Source organism: Schistocerca cancellata, chromosome 1, assembly GCF_023864275.1.
Source record: "Schistocerca cancellata isolate TAMUIC-IGC-003103 chromosome 1, iqSchCanc2.1, whole genome shotgun sequence".
NCBI lineage: Eukaryota > Metazoa > Arthropoda > Insecta > Orthoptera > Acrididae > Schistocerca > Schistocerca cancellata.
In genome coordinates, this window is record NC_064626.1 from 872,860,658 (window position 1) to 872,871,833 (window position 11,176).

The 11,176-nt window shown below is 45.4% G+C and overlaps 1 protein-coding gene across 1 annotated transcript in view; it reads right to left on the bottom strand.

Moving 5' to 3' along the window:
• Positions 1 to 9,721, bottom strand: part of LOC126109897 (hormone receptor 4) — a 617,359-nt gene extending 607,638 nt beyond the window's left edge. The window contains exon 1 of the mRNA XM_049914995.1: positions 9,575 to 9,721. The gene's annotated coding sequence lies outside the window, so the exon portion shown is untranslated. The remainder of the gene's footprint in view (positions 1 to 9,574) is intronic.
• Between the last annotated feature and the right edge of the window lie 1,455 nt (positions 9,722 to 11,176).

Sequence of the window (11,176 nt, forward strand, 5' to 3'; positions counted from 1 at the left end):
GCTGCTCGCGTTGGTCGAGATCCAATGACTGTTAGCAGAATATGGAATTGGTGGGTTCAGGAGGGTAATACGGAACGCCGTGCTAGATGCTAACGGCCTCGTATCACTAGCAGTCGAGATGACAGGCATCTTATCCCCATGGCTGTAACGGATCCTGCAGCCACGTCTCGATCCCAGAGTCAACAGATGGGGACGTTTGCAAGAGAACAACCATCTGCACGAACAGTTCGACGACGTTTGCAGCAGCATGGACTATCTTCTCGGAGACCATGGCTGCGGTTACCCTTGACGCTGCATCACAGACAGGAGCGCCTGCGATGGTGTACTCAACGACGAACCTGGGTGCACGAATGGCAAAACGTCATTTTTTCGGATGAATCCAGGTTCTGTTTACAGCATCATGATGGTCGCATCCGTGTTTGGCGACATCAAGGTGAACGCACATTGGAAGCGTGTATTCGTCAGCGCCATACTGGCGTATCACCCGGCGTGGTGCTATGGGGTGCCTTTGTTTACCCGTTTCGGTCACCTCTTGTTCGCATTGACGGCACTTTGAACAGTGGAAGTTACATTTCAGATGTCTTACGACCCGTGGCTCTATCCTTCATTCGATCCCTGCGAAACCCTACATTTCAGCAGGATAATCCACCACCGCATGTTGCAGGTCCTGTACGGGCCTTCCTGGATACAGAAAATGTTCGACTGCTGCCCTGGTCAGCACATTCTCCAGGTCTCTCACCAATTGAAAACATCTGGTCAATGGTGGCCGAGCAACTTGCTCATCACAATACGGCAGTCACTACTCTTGATGAACTGTGGTATCGTGATGAAGCTGCATGGGCAGCTGTACCTGTACACGTCATCCAAGTTCTGTTTGACTCAATGCCCAGGCGTATCAAGGCCGTTATTACTGCCAGAGGTGGTTTTTCTGGGTACTGATTTCTCAGGATCGATGCACCCAAATTGCGTGAAAATGTAATCACATGTCAGTTCTAGTATAATATATTTGTCCAATGAATACCCGTTTATCATCTGCATTTCTTCGTGGTGTAGCAATTTTAATGGCCAGTAGTGTATATACTGGTGTACAAAATTGAAGCAACAAACGGAAATTTGGCAAGGATGTGTTTATTTTGCCACAAAACAGTATGAACAGCGGTTATTAAAGTAGAAACAGTGCAAAGAACACACAACGGAAACTGCTGCAATATGCATAACGATAGACACAAGTGTTCTTTGTTCCATCTTCACGGATTTGCACACACTTTCCGACAACTGGTTAATGTGCTCAGTGTGACTACCTCTGACAGCAATACAGGCCTGACAACAACGAGCCATGCTGTGCATGATATCATCAATCTAATGTTGAGTTAGTAACGCCCATTCTTCCTGGAGAGCTGCTCGCAAGTCTTAGATAGTGGTTGGTGGATACTGAAGTGATGCAATCCGTCTTCTTAGTCCATCCCAGACAGCTCTATTGACTTCAAATAGCGAGAGCGAGCAAGCCACGCCATGAGTGCAATATCTTCCAAAAAAAACGTCAACCGCTCTTGCTCTATAAGGTCGATCATTATCGTCCATCAATAAGAAATGTGGGCCCGCACCACCTCGCCACAATCGCACATAAGGTCCCAAGACCTAGTCTCGATACCTGACAGCTGATAAACCTTGCCGATTCATGAAGAGATGTTCACATGGTAGACGTAATCCCTGTCCACGACATTAGGATCCTCCTCGATATAGGTGTGTTTCCATAATTTTTGGGTCTCGAAATCGTGTTCCACGTTCCCTCCAGGCGCGAATGCGTAATCACTCTCCATATGAAATGGGGAGTCATCTGTGGAAAGAACATTGGCCCACTGTTCGACCGCCCAAGTGGCATGTCGACGACTCCACTTCAGACTTTCCCTTCTGTGAAGACGCATCACAGGTACACGTACAGCTGGTCTCCAACAATAAAGGCTACTCTGCCGAAGCCTTCTGGACAACGTTTGTTTCGATACAACACGTCCAGTGAATGTTGCGAGGTCAGATGCCAGTTGCCGTGCAGTGCTAAGGCGGTATCATCGTGACCTTACATCCAAGTAACGTTCCTTCTCTTTCTGATATCACACGTGGTCGGGACTGACCTGGTCTTTGTGGTACTGTTTCGGTCCCTATAAATTGTTACCACATCCGAGAAACAGAACTATTCACATTAAGCCATGGGGCTTCATCAGTTTCCGTCTGGTAGACGCCTTCTTTGTGCCATACTGCACCGCCGCTGGCTGTATACACAGCGCTTGTGCATGTGGGACTTCCCAGCAATCACCTCCCGGTTTGGCAGGTGCCCTGACGTCATCGTTGACGTTGTTGTCCGTTGATCGGACTGCCATCAAAAGACGATTGTACGGACATCTGTTTACAGCTTGTATGATGTGAATTAGGAACGGGGAAATAGCGCTTCCTTGCTTTAATTTTGAACGCCAGTGTAGGTATCTGCCTAACGGGCTCCAATACTTGCCTTCTCTCTGTCCTATATATATGACTTTGTTATTCATAGTAGAATGTCAAGAAAATCCTTATTTCCTTCGCACACACGCACTCAAACACAGAGAAAGGCTATGATTATCGCACTTCGACCTGATCTGAAGTGAGTATGAGTTATCCATGACATGGTTCGGAAATTACAATTCCCACACATTAGGATGATACGATTCCGTGAACAGGTACACTTTACCGAGGTTATCGTCATTTCAACTTGTTCAACTTGTATACCAACAGACCTAAGGATTAAGTAGTGTATAAACCAGTGTGAGTACTGTTATCGATCTTACTCTCTTTGCTCCTACCAGGAAACTAATCTTAAAATTCCATCGTGTAACTTCGTACATTTTCAGTGACGTTTTTGCTAGTAGACCTATTCCTTAGCGTGTACACCGGTATGGACTGAGCCAATGAAGCCTCATTCACACTGTTGCTCGATGTCCCCTGTTCACAGTGACGTGCACAAAGCCGGTGTATCACACGACGCACCAACCGACTGGGTAATTCTGCAGCATCTGTCTATCTGTCTTTTAGAGCCTGATTCGGGGTACGCCCTGCGCATGCAGTATTTTGCTGCACGTTAGTGCGGGCATGGCGAGGCTAATTACTCGCGGAAATGTTCATTACGGGTGACACAAAGCCAACTACGTTCACCAGTGACGCCGCCAGTTTTCAGGGTCATGGTCAGCCGCAGAAACATTCCACATTTACATACATACCCCGTAAGCTACGGTATCGTACGTGGTGGAGTGGTAACTTGAAACACAATTTGTTATTTCCTTTCCTGTGCCACTCGCAAACAGAGCGATGGATAAACGACCGTCTATATGCTTCCGTACGTGCCCTAATTATTCTTACCTTCGTGTGTCCTTACGCGAAAAGTGCGTTGGCAAAAATAGAATCATTCTGCAGTCAACTTTAAATGCCGATTCTCTAAGTGTTTCGCGAAAAGAACGTCGTCTTCCCTCCAGGGAAAGTCCTAAATATATGAACATACAACTTAAACAGTTATATTCGAAAGTACTTCTCTGGGGATCAAATTGGAGTTACTTCCGTGGTGTGTGTGTGTGTGTGTGTGTGTGTGTGTGTGTGTGTGTGTGTGTGTGGTAGATATTAGGCGTGTTAAACTCAGTTTAGAGAATAGTGTAGAGAAACTTCCGTGCCGTAGGCAACTGAGCAACGCCAAGTCTGGATACTAAACTATCTAGGCAGCGTCCACCAGTCCTGATAACGCAATGACGCAAGCTCACAAGTATCCATTCCTCTTAGCGGCGGCTACGTACCACTCAGATAACTTTACAATGCATTCTGTGTCTTTATTTGATGATCACGTTTCTCTGTGTTCAACGCTCTTTCTGTGAGGAATTGTGCCGCAACGAAGATACAGTAGCAATACAATTATGTTTCATATTAACAAACACATAAAGTAAGTAAAAACCACTTGAAAATCCTCTGTCCCAATACAGAAATAGGCTTGACCTTTTTCGATAAACAAGCTGCTGTACCTGCTTGATGTACGAGTAATGCTAGCACCCTTCGCCTTGACAATGTAGCTATCCTAGCATTCTGTAAATTTCCTACTGTACTGCCAAGGTGTGAACATTCCAAAGCATCAACTACGGTTTTGTTGGTACATAAAGTCAGTGGCACTGACTGAAGGATAAAAATGGCTTTTTAAAACTTCTCTGAAGCTGCTGAGACTATTTGCAATTTGTATTGCACATGACTCTCGGCAATAATCGATTACGTCTTTCATTCTTTTAATGCTTCGTAGCACACGCTGGAAATCATGACCTTGAACTGTCCACGTCTCATGCTAGGGCAGGTATAATAGTACAAACAGTGGTGTACTTATAGGCAATACGTCGCGTTTTCCAGCCCTTTCCACTTGTTTTTTGTTACTGTGTCGTTCACATAGCCTGATATATACAAGACGTTGTGATCACAGAGGGTTGGCTATACGAGCCAGTATTGAGCTGCGCGATTCCTTGGTAAGATTCAGGCAAAATGAAATAGCCTGCATTACTCCTGTATGCAATACAGTGCAACACTAGCCAGCACTACCTAAGGATAGTATCGGGCTGCACCAACAGAGAACACTAAAGGTATAAAACAAGAGTTAATAAGAATTTATGTTCAGAAAGGACAAAATCCGATCTCTCCCGCATTTGTTCAACGAAAGATTTCATTAGCGACAAATGAAATTTTGCACCAAGACCGAGACTCTTGCTTACTAGGCTGATGCGTTACTCACCTACACTACGTCGGAACACTGGTCAGACGCACTGCACTCACTACACGAGCACGCCTCCCAACTCAATCCAAATTCCCAGGTGGCGCGCACTACCAAAGTAGCGTCCCCTAGATCTTTTTCTCTTTTCGCTCGTCGCATCACGAGAAGTCTTGTACGCCGTCGGGCAAAGGGTGCTCTGTACTGAATGATCACGTTAGTTTTCACGGCGCATATACACTGAAGAGCCAAAGAAACTGGTACACCTGCCCAATATCGTGTAGGACCTTCGCGAGCCGCAACAAGACATGGCATAGACTCGACTGTCTGAAGTAGTGCTGGACATAATTGACACCAAGAATCCTGCAAGGCTGTCTATAAATCCGTAAGAATACGAGGGGGCCGAGATATCTTCTGAACAGAACGTTGCAAGGTATCCCAGGTCTGCTAAATAATGTTTATGTCTGGGGAGTCTGGTGGCCAGCGAAAGTGTTTAAACTCAGAATAGTGTTCCTGGAGCCATTCCGTAGTAATTCTGGACGTGTCAGGTGTCGCATTGTCGTGCTGGAATTGTCCCACGTCCGTCGAAATGCACAATGGACATGAATGGATACAGGTGATAAGACAGGACGCTTACGTACGTGTTACCTGTCAGAATAGTGTCTAGACGTATCAGGAATCCCATATAACTCCAGCTGCACAAGCCTCACACAATTAGAGCCTCCACCAGCTTGAACAGTCCCCTGGTGAAATACATGGTCCATGGATTCATGAGGACCTCTCCATAGCAGACACGCCCATCCGCTCGAAATAATTTGAAACAAGACTCGTTCGACCAGGCATCATGTTTCCAGTCATCAACAGTTCAATCTCGGTGTTGATGGGCCCAGACGAGGCGTAAAGCTTTGTTTCACGCAGTTATCAAGGGTACACGAGTGGGCCTTTGGCTCCGAAAACCCATATCGATGATGTTTTATTGAATGGTTCGCACGCCGACACTTGTTGATGGCCCAGCGTTGAAAACTGCGGTAATCTGCGGAAAGGTTGCACCTCTGTCACGTTGAACGATTCTTTTCAGTCGTCGTTGGTCCCGTTCTTGCAGGATCTTTTTCCGGCCGTATCTATGTCGGAGATTTGATGTTTTACCGGATTCCTGATATTCGCGGAACACTCGTGAGATGATCGTACAGGAAAATCCCTACCTCATCGGTACCTCGGAGGTGCTGTGTCCCATCGCTCGTGCGCCCACTATACCACCATGTTCAAACTCACTTAAAACTTGAATGACCTGCCATTGCAGCAGCAGTAACCGATCTAACAACTGCGCCAGACACTTTATGTCTTTTATAGGAGTTGCCGATAGCAGCGCTTATTCTGCCTGTTTACATATCTCTGTATTTGAATACACATGCCTGTACCAATGTTTTTGGCGCTTCAGTGTATCATATGAGTGACACCTATTCTTTCGGGCATTCAGGGGTACGTTTGAGCAGCAGAACGAGTCTCTCAAATGGTGAAAAATCTGTCGAAATCATAGGTACTTAACGAAAGACTTCTAGTATGTGACAGAATGCTCGACTCTATGTACACTCCCCTCCAAGATCATTTATCTACTAAATGCCCTCTGCAGACCCACACTGATAAATTACAATACTTCTGAAATCCTGGTTCCTCCCAAGGTTCCCGGAGCTTTCCCATGGTTAGGCGATTGGCGTTCCCTCCCAAATATCCCCACCAGGTAGATCATCTTTCCACTCCCAGCCTACTGGGGTATATGCCTGAAAAATTTTGTTCTACAACAACCTGCTCAAGTCTATGTAGATAATGAAATATTAGAGAAAACACCAAGAACAAAACTTCTTATATCGAGCAAGACTTCAGTGTTACTCTGGTGGCTCAGAAATAGATTGACTTGAATCTCACGGTTCCGACGGGGCGGGGGTTTCTCTCGATTCTAAGACTGTAAGTCCTCTCAGAAATGTACCCAACTGGAATCCCTACTGCCCCACTAACAGCGCCGCCAGGTACTTGGCTGGAAAGTCCTAGACTCTACAGTTCATTAGCCCATTCTACCTTCAAGAGAATGAAAATAAAGTCGTAAAATCAAAAGATGGTATGGTACCTCTGGCAGGGAGACTCCACACCGACTGAGGTTGTTCGGCCACCTGCTGCAAGTCTTTCTACTTGACGCCACTTCTCGGACGTGCGCGTCAATGAAGATGAAATGAGATGATGAGGAAAACACAAGAACCCAGTCTCCGAGGGAAGAAAATCCATGACCCTGTCATGACTCGAACCCGAGACTCCGCGATCCAAAGATTGCGACGTTAACCCCTAGACCACACACTAAGGACAAAAAAAGTTGTATGGCTCGAATGCTTGGCTAAGTCTTTCAGCTGGATGCCAGTTCGGCGACTTGTGTGGCCCTGAACCAACGGCAATTGGTTTTCTCTGGCGAACAGCCAGCCCTGAAGTTGCTTACTTTGGTGATCGGACGAGAACCGGTGTATCCAATGCTATGAGTAGAGAGAGACCTCTAATATGCCGCCGTGATTATAAACTGATGTTCATAAAATCGCTATAGATGTATTGACGCGATGCGACTTAGACATCAAATTAATTTCTGTTACTACGAATTTAGAATTTTAAAAACAGCAGTTGCTACGATTGGGAAATTCTAACTGAAGTATGGTAAGATTGTAGCTCATCATGAGTATGGTCCGTCATTTTGGGTCATAATGTAGGCCGCAGTACAGCAACCTTACGTTATTTCCTATCTTGCACATTGGTTGTGTTGGCAGGTAAATATCTGAAGTAGGAGCAGTCGGCAAATGATCTGCAGAAATGTGTGACGCTTGGAACTTCGAAGTAGTGTAGCTGGTAACACCCCGACACATGAAATGCATCTGGTCGAAAACTTGACGAAAAGGAATCCAAATTGTGCCACCATTAGCTTCATTCATTTTCTTTCTCTCCTGCTACTTGGCGCTCTCATGTAGCAGTCTGAACTTTTTAATAGTTGATTTGTGTATTAGTCACCTGTGGAATTATTTTAGTGTAATTCTGCTGGTTGTCTTTTGGGTTTAACACCCTTTGTGTCCAGCAATCTCAATTTCGCATAACATAGCAAACAAAGCAACAACGCGGCTCTTTCTTCTGATCGCGGGAGGAAACGGGAGTGCCTGAACGGTAGTTCAGAGGCATCGCTAATGCTGTATCTCCCGTGAAGCACGAAGGCTGTTTGCGAAAACTAATCAGATTTGCTAAGCCGGCTGCTTCGAGCTACGCCAGATACTGCCCGCATCCTAACTTTACTCGTCTTTACGTGGATGCTGTAGTAGGCAGCACTCTCAGCAACGTAATTATATAAATCCCTCACTAAAACCGCCTTTACTAGTACGAACAAATGTTTGGACCCACTTATTACTGTAATGTGCGACACCTCAGCGTACTAACAGGGTTATCGGCTATTATTGACGGGAAATACTTGGAAGAAATATCGAGACAGTACTGAAAACCTAAAATAAACCTGAAGAGTGCATAACCACGTTGAATTACCGTTTCATGTGTTTTAATCCGCAAATAATTGGCTCAAATCAATTATGAAGTAAATTAAGCCGACGTAAATCACGCAAGGATACAACATTCACTTTAGAAAGTTTATTTCAGAGTACTTAATTTGAGCTCCAGTCCGTTGATAAAAGTTATGCAACAACTCTTAGTCTTTAAACAAATGTGTAATACAATTTACCGAACTTTACAAAGCCCCATCGACACGCCCACGAGAGAACGCTGGATCAATGTTACCTCTCCCATACTATCTCAACCAAATGTATGAAGGACGCAACAGGGACCAAGAAGTCAATGAATTTACATAAATATTTTATGTGGGATGAAATTTACGCTAGTTGTCTGCAAAGGTCAAAACTCAAAGCAACCCCGAGTAATTGGTCATGAAACACAGCCACATCGGCGCTACGTCTACTGCAAGTTTTTGAGAGAATTCCGTAGATAATATTACTACTCCTGATACCCGTTGCACAAAATGGGCTGCCTTACGAATGCTGCGAAATCTTATGTCCTGGCTTGGGTCATTTGTTTATAAATAAACATGCTACAGTATATGAGCTGGTAATCAAAACTCCATCCGAAGCAGAGCAGCTGCATTGGGATTTGAACTTCGCTAATGCTAACATGAGCCCAGCGTCTTAGCCATTGCGCCTGTTTCCTTGGTGAAGAACAGTAATATGACTGAACGTGCATTGAACGCAGACAGTATGGAGCTATGTATGTCAACTTCAGTGGGCAGCGAAAGAGGTAAGAATTGGAGGAGGAAGCAGACGGAAAATCAATCATTATCGTGGAAAAAGTGTCTTGTCACTAATAACTGGACAAAATATGCAATGATATTTGCTATGAAACAAACTCATACACGTAAATGAGGGCTAATGAAAAGGAGATAAACAAAAAACACACAATTAAGACAGAAGTAGTAAAGTATTATTACCCACAAAACAGAGCTGCTTCTAATATGTTGTGAAAAGCAAGAGAATTCGAAGAAATCAATATTCACTGCCTTGAGCACTGAATATCGAATGTGTGAAAACATGACAAAGTCAACGTAGTAATCTAATGGAATCGAAAGCGTTAGGACGGAGCAAAAATTCCAATAGACGCAACACGACAATGCTTCATGTAAGGCAACTGATTTAAAAGAACGCCGACTATATCATAAAAACACACTGGAGTTACTGCCTTTGCAACACAGTGCCGGCTGATGGCCGGCATGGGACTGGACCATGTGACTTCGTTGTTTACCTTTGGATATTACAGCGGCCTCAGGACACACAGCCGCTCGGCGGTCAGAAACGTTAAAGGCGTGCACCGGGCACGCCGCTCCTATCCACTGTGTGCGTCTTGTCTAGACTGCAAACAGCGTGACGCTACTATCACTACCACTCGTACCGGCTGCCAAATTTGAACTGAGCGTCGCAGGGCCTGCTGGAGCTGGAAGCGCCGGCGCGTGCGGGAGGGGGGGACTCGGCGCAGGGTGCGCATGCGCACGCCGCAGTGACATGACGGGAACAGGGCCGCCAACGTGCTGCACGCAGCGGCCGCCGCCGCGATTTCTCACTTTCTCCGTGGCATACCTTGCCCGCGGCAGAACAGTACCGACGTGACGGAAACTGTCAAGGTCGACGTCAAGTGTGGCAGTTTTTCAGCCATAAGCCAGAGGCTACCACTGCAGAATAACGACATCAGATTTTCAATTATTTCTAAAAACATTTATTTAGAGGAGAAAACACGCAAGAAATTCTCATTACAATATCTGCTTATTTGACCTAATAATTCTAACAGAACCAAGTTTTAATGGGTTTCTTTGTAGTTTAATACATTACTGTACGCAGACGTTTTTACTTTTCCGCTATTCATGAGCGAAACAAAAAATCCTGTCACAGCAGTTTTTATCGTTATAAAAGTATTGCTTCGGTGCGTAAGGTCGTAGCGTTTTTTTATACGTTGATAAAAAAAACCGATACACAGAACAGACAATTTAGTCATCAGTAACATATTTTCCTTTACAATTTACAACTGTTCGGAGTAAATTTTCGATTCAGCGACTGTAGAAATCACGTGGATCTGAGCTAAGGGAGGGGGTTGGGTTGTTTGGGGGAAGAGACCAAACAGAGAAGTCATCGGTCTCATTGGATTAGGGAAGGAAGTCTGCCGTGCCCTTTCAAAGGAACCATCCCGGCATTTGCCTGGAGCGATTTAGGGAAGTCACGGAAAACCTAAATCAGGATGGCCGGACGCGGGATTGAACCGTCGTCCTCCCGAATGCGAGTCCAGTGTGCTAACCACTGCGCCACCTCGCTCGGTGGATCTGAGCTAAGGTCCGTCTCTAATGACTTCGATGTCGACGGGACGTAGAACCCAATCTTCCTTCCTTCCTGAGCGAAGAACTCGTCGAGCCATGTTCGGAGCGCATTTTCATCTCGAAAGGAAGTTTCTTGATGGTTGTTCGATAGTGAGCGCAAACGGTTAGAATCTGTGGGCACAGTATCAGGTGACTAAGGTGTTTGCGGAATGATTCTCCAAACCAAATCCTTCCTTCATAGAGTATTTTGTTACTATAGTAGAATGAGAGCGAGCGTTATCATCGAGTAACATCGCTTCACGCAGTCTTCCTGGCCGTTGTTCTTGAACTGCGTCTGCAAGACGTCGCAGTTGTTGATAATAAATGTCAGCAGTGATGGTTACTCCTCGGGGGAGCAATTCGCAGTACCCCACACCGTCGCTGTACCACCAGATGCATAACATTGTCTTTTGTGGATGCGCGGAGGTCTTTCTATGAGAAGTTGCTGCTTTGTTTGGGTTGAACCGTTCCTTTCTTTTCCTTATATTAGCACATATACGCCA